The following is a 10,235-nucleotide window of genomic DNA, read 5'->3' as shown; positions in this document are numbered from 1 at the left end:
CCTCTCAGGGCTCCACAGCTCTTCCAGGGAATGAAACTCCACTGCTGTCATGGCCCTTCATTCTTCAAGCCCCAAGTTGGGCAGCGCTTGATGAGACCAGCTCAGCAGGTGAGGGCTGAAGAATGGGCACTGTGAAACTTAAGAAAAAGTTAACATAAAGCAAGACACAGAGATATTTACCTTAGTTAAAGGAGGGAACCCTGGATGGCTCAAGGTCTCAGAGATCAAGAGCACCACCTCAAGAAACCGCACTGCTTTTACTGTACTCATTGGGAGTACATCAAGTGAGGTGGGTGTTGTAGGTTCAGGATATGATCTTTTTATATTATTTTGAAATTTTTTATTATTTAAAAATCACACAGCTGGTAGCTGGTTAAGCTTTTACCTTGAGCTTTAGGCAATTAGCAATCATTAGCATTTGAGGAATCTTGGCATTAGCTGTCCATACATAGCTTCTAGAGAATCATCATGGTGGTTCTGCAGAGGGCATGCCTCTCTGGGGCACCCCAGCTTGCCTGGGTTTTCACTTCCTTCGCCTTGCTGATGAATTTTCTGCTAATGACTGACAGCTAGTAACCCCTCTGGGGCCATGAGCTTCCTCTTTCTCTTATGTTGATGGGACTTATCATGCTGTGCAAATGGCATGCCAACCTGCACCAGTCTGGCATGCCTAGGCCAATGCAATATATCCCCTTTCACCTGGCTGCATGACAGATTTATGCCTTTTGGTCTTTGTCCTTACACCTAAGCTATTTGGCAGCATGGCAACTGATTTTCAAGCAGGAACATGGGGTAAAGTAAAGCAGGACTAGATGGAGTTTACAGCATAGAAAAGAGAAGCAAAGAGGCCAAGAAAATATTGTAGAAGCATGTCTCCTGACCACAAATATACTAAGGCCCCCAAAAAGCTTTGCAAACAAGCCCTTTCCTGGATACATGGAGAAAAAGAATGGGATGATTGCATAACTCATATACCTCAAGTTTTTTTCTCTTCAAAACATTAGGCTTATAAATTGGAGACCTAACAGAGAATTTGGATCCACTGATAGTAAAATTCTTCGGCAGAGAAAATGGAAAGGAGGCTTTCAGACAAATTCTAGCTTGCAAATACATCGGCATGCTTTGGGATTGGCTGGCCCAGAGCTAAAATTTGGAAAGGGCCCCTGCAAAATTCTCAATGGAAATTAGCCACAGCCTTACAAAGGGTTTCCCTGTGGGCTGAAAATTACACTTGTGATAAACAAAGGTAATCATTTGGATACCTTTGGATACTTCCCTTTTTCTTTCTAGCTTGGTTCAGACATGGGCTTTTGCTGCTTGTTGTGCTTATGGGAGGAAAAGAGATACAGGTCTCTTTTAATTCCAGTCCTCCAATATGTCATATTCAATGCACAAATTGTTATATACATCATTGTGTTAACAATATAACAGGCATCCATCTATTATGACTATGTATCAACCTACTGAAATCTGGCTACCTATAAATTTCCCTGAATCCTGAGAACAAAACACCACATTCCCTATTTTACATAATATATTTCAAAAGATCCTCTATAGAGGAAAAAGAATGCTTCATTTGATTTTGGGGGCTGTATATACTATTATTGGAATAATGCTTCAGTAGATAAGGCCGCTACAGCCCTGTCTCAGGAGGTTCAAAACCCATACTTTTGTAAATAATCTTCTTCAAAACTCATCACAATAGTGGCATGAGCAAGATCCTGTAGGCCTGTCTTTCTGAGATGAATTGGATCATTTAGAAGAGGCAATTTTTTTGGATGGTAAGTAATTGGAATGTACACACATATGAATAGATTTCCCTGTCATTATACTATAACTACTTCCTTTATCATAGCTCTTTAATGTAATAACAGCCTTTCCAATTGAGAAAAATGAAGGCTCATGTTCTGGGAGCCTGTGGTGAACATCATGCTGCCCTAGATTTTTTGGCTTTACAAAAACACCTGCAATGATTCAGTTCTATGCAATTGGAAACTGCTAAGGATCAGGTTATTAAAATTATCTCATCACAGTTCCAGGCTTTAGATCCTTGCAACTGTTTGGAAAATCCAAACATTTCCTTTATTATTGGTCTGACACCATCTTTATATTTTTTCTTGTTTGTGCAGTTTGCAGAATCAGATTGATCCATAGAAACCAAATGGACACTCTGCAATCAAAAGGTAACTATGCCTATTCTTAGGCAAAAACTACATAAAAAAGGGGAAGATGTTGGAGACCACTGAACTGCTGAACTCTGCAGGAAGCAAACATGCTACTTACAAAAGCAGGATAAGCTCAGGAATGCCTGTGATGGTAAAAGCCCAATAAGCAGGTCTGCCAAGCCAGAGATCTAAAGTGCAGGGTCTCCTGTCAAAATAAAATAAGGGGCTTATACATTAACTATGCTCTCCTTTAGGCAGCTGCACTGTATCCTAGAGGTATACACCTGTGATTTTATTGCTAGTAGTCTCCCTAAAACTCACTAAGGGACAGCTTTGACACTCCCCATGCCTGCTTTTTCTCACAAAGCTAAACAGGTCACTTTCCCTAATAAAAGTCTTGTGAACTAAAGCCTAGGGCTTTCTTCAGTGGAACAGAGTGCCTCCTGGTCCCCTGCTTTTGAAATGTAAGAGAGTCTCTTGTGTTTGATATGCTGCACAGCCCCTCTTTCAGGATCTCTTGTTGACCTGCAGCAGTTATTGATGTCTTTTGTCTTTTTTAGGCCAGTACCTGAGACATAGGGAGGTTTCAGGCTAGGGGGTCAAATCAGAGTTGTAGCTGCCAGCCTATGCCCCAGCCACAGCTACTCCGCACCCGAGCCTTGTCTGTGACATACACCACAGCTCATGGCAATGCTGGATCCTTAACCCACTGAGCAAGGCCAGTGATTGAACCCACATTCCCATGGATCCTAGGCAGGGTTGTTAACCACTGAGCCATGATGGGAACTCCATGTACCACATCCTCTCAATCCATTCATCAGTTGATGGACTTTTAGTTGGTTTCCTAGTCTTGACTATTATGAATAGTGCTTCAGTGAACATGGGGGTGTATGCATGGTTTTCAAGGAATGTTTGGTTGTCTGGATATTTGCCCCAGAGTGGGATACATGGATCATGTGGTAGGTAGTTCTCTATTAAGTTTTCTGAGGTACCTTCATTCTGGTTTCCATAGCGGCTGTACCAATTAACATTCCCACCAACAGTGAAGGAGGGTACCCTTTTCTCCACACTGTCTCCAGCATTTGTTATTTGTTAAAATGTTACTGATGCCATTCTGACCAGGGTGAAATGGGACCTCATAGTAGAATGATTTGCATTTCCCAAATAATAAATGATGTCAAAAATATTTTTATGTTCCTGTTGACCATCTGTCTATCTTTGGAGAAATATCTATTCAACACTCCTGCCACTGAAATTTTTTTTTTCTATTGAGTTTTCCATGTTTGCATATTTTGGAGATTAAGCTCTGCTTGGTTACAACATCTGCTCCCACTGTGTAGCTTGTCTTTTTTTTTCTTTCTTTTTTTTAATGACTTCCATTGCTGGGCCAAAAGCTTATAAATTTGATTTTATTTTTATTTCTAAATGCCACAGATTTATTTTTGTTTTGATTTCCATTGCTTTGGGAGACTGACCTAAGGAAACATTTGCACGGTTGATGTTTTGCCTATGTTGTTTTCTAGGAGTTTTATGGTGACTTCAGCTATGTTTAAGTCTTTAAGCCATGTTGAGTTTATTTTTGTGCTTGGTGTGAGGGTGTTTTCTAGTTTCATTGGTTTACATGCAGCTGTCCTGTTTCCCCAGCACCACTTGCTGAAGACCCTGTCTTTTTGCCAGATTCTTGCTTCCTTTGTTAAAGATGAACTGACCATAGGTGTCTGGGTTTATTTCCATGGGTCGCTTCCATGCCAATTGTCTGTCTGTCTGTTTTGGGACCAGTACCACTCTGTATTGAGGACTGTGGCTGTGTAATAGTGCCTGAAGTCTGGGAGAGTTCTGCCTCCGGCTTGGTTATAGTTCCTCAGAATTTCTTTGGTAATTCTGGGCCTTCAATGGCTCCATATCTATTTTTGGATTGTTTGTCTAGTTATGGGACAAATGTCATGGGAAATGGGATAGGGATTGCAACGATTCTGTAGATTACATGGGTAGTATTAATGATGTTAATTTTGCCAGTCAAGTAGTAGAAAGTATCTTTACCTTTCTCCGAAATCTCTGTAAATCCCTGGGTGAATGTTTTATGGTTCTCAGCATACAAGTCTTTCCCCACCTCGGTCATGTTTATTGTTAGGTGTTTAAATTTAAATATTACTAGGTGATTTTAAATGATATTTTACTTTTATATTCCTTTTCTAGTATTTCACTTTTCGTATACAGAATGTAACCAATTTCTGAATGTTAACCTGGTATTATGCTACTTTGCCGAATTCATTGATCAGTTTGAGGGAGTGTTTGTGTGGAGTCCTTAGGATATTCGACATATTGTATCAAGTCATCTGCAAACAGTGACAATGCGAATTCTTCTCTTCCAGGTTGAATACATTTTCTTTCTTTTGTTTGTCTCATTGCTGTGGCTACGACTTCCCCTATTACACTGACTGAAAGTGGTGAGTGGGCAGGCTCATTGGGTTCCAGATTTTAGTGTGAAGGCCTTCAGCTTTTCTGTGTTTGGCATTATATTGGCTGTGGTTTTGTCATAACTTGGTTTTATTATGTGAAGGTATGTTCTCTCTATACCTGCTTTGGTAAAAGTTTTTTATCGTGAATGGATGTTGGACTTTGTCAAATGGTTTTTCTGCATCACAGAGGTGATCATGTGGTTTTTGGCTTTTCTTTTCTTAATGTGGTGTATGATGCTTTTTGATTTGTGTATTCTGGACCATACTTGTGGACTTGGGATGAGAATTCCATTTTGTCATGCTGTATGGTCTTTTTTCGTATGTTGCTGGATTTGGTTGGCTAAAATTCTGCTGAGAATGTTTGTGTCTATATTCATCAAATGCATTGGTCTATAATTTTCTTCTTTGGTGGTATCTTTTTCTAGGATTTTGTGTTAGGGGGATGGTGGCTTCACACAATGTCTTTGGGTGTGTTCCTTCTTCAATCTTTTGGAAAAAAATTAAGGTGGATGTGTCCAACTTCTTCTTTGCATGTCTGTAGAATTTACCTGTGAAGCCATCTGGTCCTGGGCTTCTGTTTGTAGGGACTATTATTTTTCTGGTTTTGTTTGTTTGTTTGTTTTGTTTTTTACCACATTCAATTCCATTTCTATTGATCTGTCTGTTCAATTAATTTCTCTTGATTCAGTTTTGGTGGGTTGCATGTCTCCAGAAACTTGTCCGTTTCTTCCTGGTTTTCAATTTTGTTGGCATAGAAACATTCCTAGTATTCTCTCCCTCTCTTTTTTTGTATTTCTGCAGTATCCACTGTGATTCTGCCTATTTCATTTTTTCATTTTTCATTTAGTTTACTTCAGTTGATTTTCTCCTCTTCGTGATGAATCTTCCCAGAGGATTGTCAATTTTCTTTAGTCTTTCAAAGAACCAGGACTTGGATTCATTGATTTTTCCTTTTATTTATTTATTTATTTATTTATTTATTTATTTATTTATTTATTTTTGCATCCAAGTTTTATTGATTTCCAGTCTGATCAGTGTGATTTCCTACTTCCTGCTGACTTTAGATTTGGTTTATTCCTCTTTGGCATGTATGTGTTGTTTGAGGGCCACCCTCACCTCATATGGAGGTTCCCAGCTGGGGGTCAAACCAGAGCTGTGCCGCCCAGCTTATGCCACAGCAAAGGCAGCTCTGAGCCACATCTGCGACCTTCACCACAGCTCTTGGCAAAAACACAATACATTATCCCACTGAGCGAGGCCAGGTTTCAAACGGGTGACCTCATTGTTGCCAGTCAGCTTCCTTTCCAGTAAGCCATGATGGGAACTCTACATTCCTCTTTTTCTAAATCTTTTAGATGGTCAGTTACATGTTGCTTTCATATTCTTCTTTGTTTGAGCGGGGCCTCTATTATTATGCACTTCTCTCTGAGGTCTTCTTTTGTGGCATTCATTAGGTGGGAAATGGCCGTGTTTTCATTATCATTTTTCTCAAGGTATTGCTGAATTTCCCTTTTGACTTCCTCATTGACCCATTGGTTTCTTAGTAGCATGTTGTTAGGCCTTCATATAGTCCGTTTTTTTCTCATTTGTTTTCCTCTGGTTGATTTCTAGTTCCATGCCATTGTGGTCAGAGAAGATACTTGGAATCATTTCTAGACTCTTGCATTTGTTGAGGTTAGTTTTGTGCCCCAGTATGTGGTCAATCCTTGAGAATGTTCCATTGCCACATGGAAAGAATATTTATTCTGATTTTTTGTCTATGTAATGCCCTGTAAAGGTCAACTAAGCTTTCCTTTCTTTTTTTTTTTTCTTCTTGTATTTTTAGGGCCACACCTGCTGTGTATGGAGATTCACAGGCTAGGGGTACAGTCAGCCTGGTACTGCTGACCTAACCACAATCAAGGGTAATGGTAATGCCAGATTCGGAACCCACTGAGCAACGCCAGGGATGGATCCTCCATCTTCATGGACACTAGTTTGAGTCCTTTCCACTGACCTACAACTGGAAAACCAAGTCAATTTTTCTATTGTGTCATTGAGTATTCTTGGTTTATTGATTTTCTCTCTACAGTATCTGTCCATTGAGGTGAGCCTCCTACACTTATTGCATTCCAATCAATTTCTCCTTGTATGTTTTTTAGTATTTGTTTTCTGTGTTTGGGTGCACCGATATCAGGGGCATACGTACTGATGCATATAATATTCTCTTCTTGAAAGGATCCTTTTGTCCTTAGACCATGTCCTTCTTTGTCTTTCTTTATGGCCTTTGTTTTGGGGTCTATTTTGTCTGATCTGAGTGTTGCAAGTCCTGCTTTTCTGTCTTTTCCATTCATATGAAATATCTTTTAACATCCCCTAATTTCCAATCTTTATGACTCTTTTGTCCTAAGGGGAATTTCTTCCAGACAGCATATTATCAGCTCTGTTTTGGTTTGTTCATTTGTTTGTTTGTTTGCTGGTCTTCAGGGTCACACCCATAACATATGGCAATTCCCAATCATGGGGTGAAATAATAGTTGTAATTCTGGCCTATGCCCCAACCAGAGTAATGGGGGAATCCACATGCTTTCTACCATGCTCATACTAAGGGAAGCTGTACCTCCATTCTGTATTACACTAACAAATAAAGCCTTATGAACCTTAAAATCCAAAAGGGTGTGAATCAATATTTCTTCCCAGGGACTTTAGCATCAGGGATAATATTTATCGGACCTGCTAAATATGCATGATCTTCTAGACTGGCAGATGTTAGACCTGATTGAAGAGGAGTTAGTGCTGCTTTGACAGCTAAGGGTTTATTTAAACTCTCATCAAGAAAGGGATTCGTTGGAGGGGAAGACGAAGCAGAAGATACGGGATCTATTTACGTTCCATCAAGGGTCCCAAAACATGCCTTACAAGTCCCAATGTGGAAAAAAATAAGAAAGAGAAGCGCAAGACTGATGGGCTTGCTTTAAATTTTCCCCAAAGGATCCCGACATTCTGTGTCTATAGTTCCCTCACCTGGAGACCAAGGGTTATAATTAATCACACTTTCTAACAATTCCTCTAGCTTTGACTCTGTTACTGAAGCCCCGGACTCTTTAAACATGCATTTAAGCAACTGAATATAATGTTGAAGTCCTTGTGATTGAGTCTGTCCCATTGTTATCCTGGTGCATAGTTTCTACTTGTCAACTCATGGTCGCAACTCCATCCAGTGCAAGGCTACCCACTTTGCTGTCTGAAGTTTAATTCCTCCTGCTCTTGGGAGACCTTTGCTTTTCCTCTGCTCATGGAAGAACTTTTTACTCTTGTTACAGTTCATAAGAGGCCTTTTCTTCCAGACCCATATTTGGCACCATTCTGCTTTGTCCTGCACTGCAGGTCAAGTGGAGATCATTCAAGAGGGACTGCAAGGCATTTAAAACACGGGAGACTCTTTTGCATTCTAAAAGTGGGGAACCAGGAGGCACTCTGTTTCTCTGACCAAAGGCCCCTATGCTTTAGCCTACAACACCTTTTATTAGGGAAAATGATGTGTTTAGGTTTGTGAGCAAAAGCAGGCATAGGGAGTGTCAAAGCTATTCCTTAGTGACATTTAAGGAGACTCCTAGCAATAAAACTCCCAGGTGTATACATCTAGGACATAGGTCAGTTGCCTAAGGAAAAAAAAAAAAAACAGTTAACATATGAAACCCTTATTTTATTTTGAGAGGAGACCCTTCACTTTAGAACTCTGTGTTGGCAAGCATGCTTATACGGATGTGCAACCTCAAGCATTCCTTGGCTTCTCATGCTTTTACATGTACCAAGTTTGTTTTCTTTTTTTTTTTTTTTTGGTCTTATCTCAGTTTAGGGCCACACCCATGCCATATGTAGGTTCCCAGGCTAGGGGTCTAATCAGAGCTATAGCTGCCAGCCTATGCCAGAGCCCCAGCAATACCAGATCTGAGCTGCATCTGTGACATACACCACAGCTCACAGCAGTGCCAGAGCCTTAACCCACTGAGTAAGGCCAGGGATCAAACCCCACCCTCGTTTCCCAGTCAGATTCATTTCTGCTGAGCCACGAGGGGAACTTCCCTAAGTTTGCTTTCTACAGAGTTCATCAGTCCAGCAGTCTCCAACATATACCCTGCTCTTAGATGGGAAGAATCAATACAGTCAAAATGAGACTACTACCTAGAGTAAGCTTCAATGCAGTCCCAATCTAACTGCAGTTACTTTCTTCACAGAAATAGAAAAAAAATTACAAAATTTGCATGGAACCACACAAGATATCAAATAGCCAAAGTAGCAATGAATAGAAAAAAAAAAATGGAACTAGCAGGATCAGGCTGCCTGATTTCAGAGTATGCTTCTGAGACACAATAATCAAACCAGTATGGCACAAACCCACAAATAGAAATACAGATCAATGTACTAGGTTCAAAAACCCAGAATGAAACCCAAGAAGCTACGATCCACTCATCTGTCACAAAGCAGTCAAGAACATAGAGTGGAGGAAAGGTAGTTTCTTCAGTATATGGTGCTAGGAAATCTGGGCAACCATTTAAGAGAACAAGATTACAACATCTTCGAAAACCACACATAAAAGTAAACTCAGGATGGATTAGAGACCTAAATATAAGGCCAGATACCATAAAACTCCTAGAGGAAAGCATAGGCAAAATGGTCTTTGACATCAATCATGGCAACGTCTTTTTTTACCCACCACCTAAAATCATGACAATAAAGGCAAAAATAAAATGGGTGTGTTGTGTGGCTGGCCTCTTTGCGCTACAGTAGAAACTGAAGAAATATTGTAAAAAACCTACATTTATATTTTTACTTGCTATATGTGGTGTAATAAGTACATCAAGAGACATTTACAGCATTGAATGCAGGTATAAGAAAAGAAAAATCTGGGAGTTCCTATTGTGGCTAGGTTCTCATTAAGGCCCCCGTGGTGTCTTTGAGGATGCAGGCTTGATTTCCAGCCTTGCTTAGTTGGTTAATGACCCAGCATTGACATAAGTTATGAGAGAGGTGGCATAATCAAGCTCAGACCCAGAGCTGCAACGGCTGTGGTGTGACCTTGTAACTGAAGCACTGATACAACCCCTAAGACTTGAACTTCCATATGCCAGAGGTACAGATGTAAAAAGGAAAACAGAGAATGATCTAAAATCACTCATAGTGTCCCTATTAAAAAACTAAAAAGAGAGGAAAAAAGTACGGAGAGAAAAGGAAAGAACATTCGAGCAGTTATCAATAAAGTGGAATCAGGAGGTTTCTAGAGAATAATCAGCAAAACAAATGATATTTCTTTGAAAGATTAATAAAATACTTAAGACTGTAACTTGGAAATGAAAAAACATGATGAGACCCAAAATATTAATATCACAATTGTAATAAGAGACTCAGGTACAGACTGCATGGACATGAAAAGAACAATAAAGTAATACGTGAACAATTTTATGCTCTCATATTTAACAGCCTATAAGAGACAGATCAGTTCCTTGATAGAAAAAAATCTGTCACACAAGAAGAAATAGATAGGCTGCCTAAGCCTATATCTATTAAACAAATTAAATTAATAATTAATCATGATCCAAATGAAGAAGTCCCCAAGGCTTCAAGAGATTAC

The sequence above is a fragment of the Sus scrofa genome, chromosome Y, assembly GCF_000003025.6.
Source record: "Sus scrofa isolate TJ Tabasco breed Duroc chromosome Y, Sscrofa11.1, whole genome shotgun sequence".
Classification (NCBI taxonomy): Eukaryota; Metazoa; Chordata; class Mammalia; order Artiodactyla; family Suidae; genus Sus; species Sus scrofa.
This window is presented reverse-complemented; position numbering follows the sequence as displayed.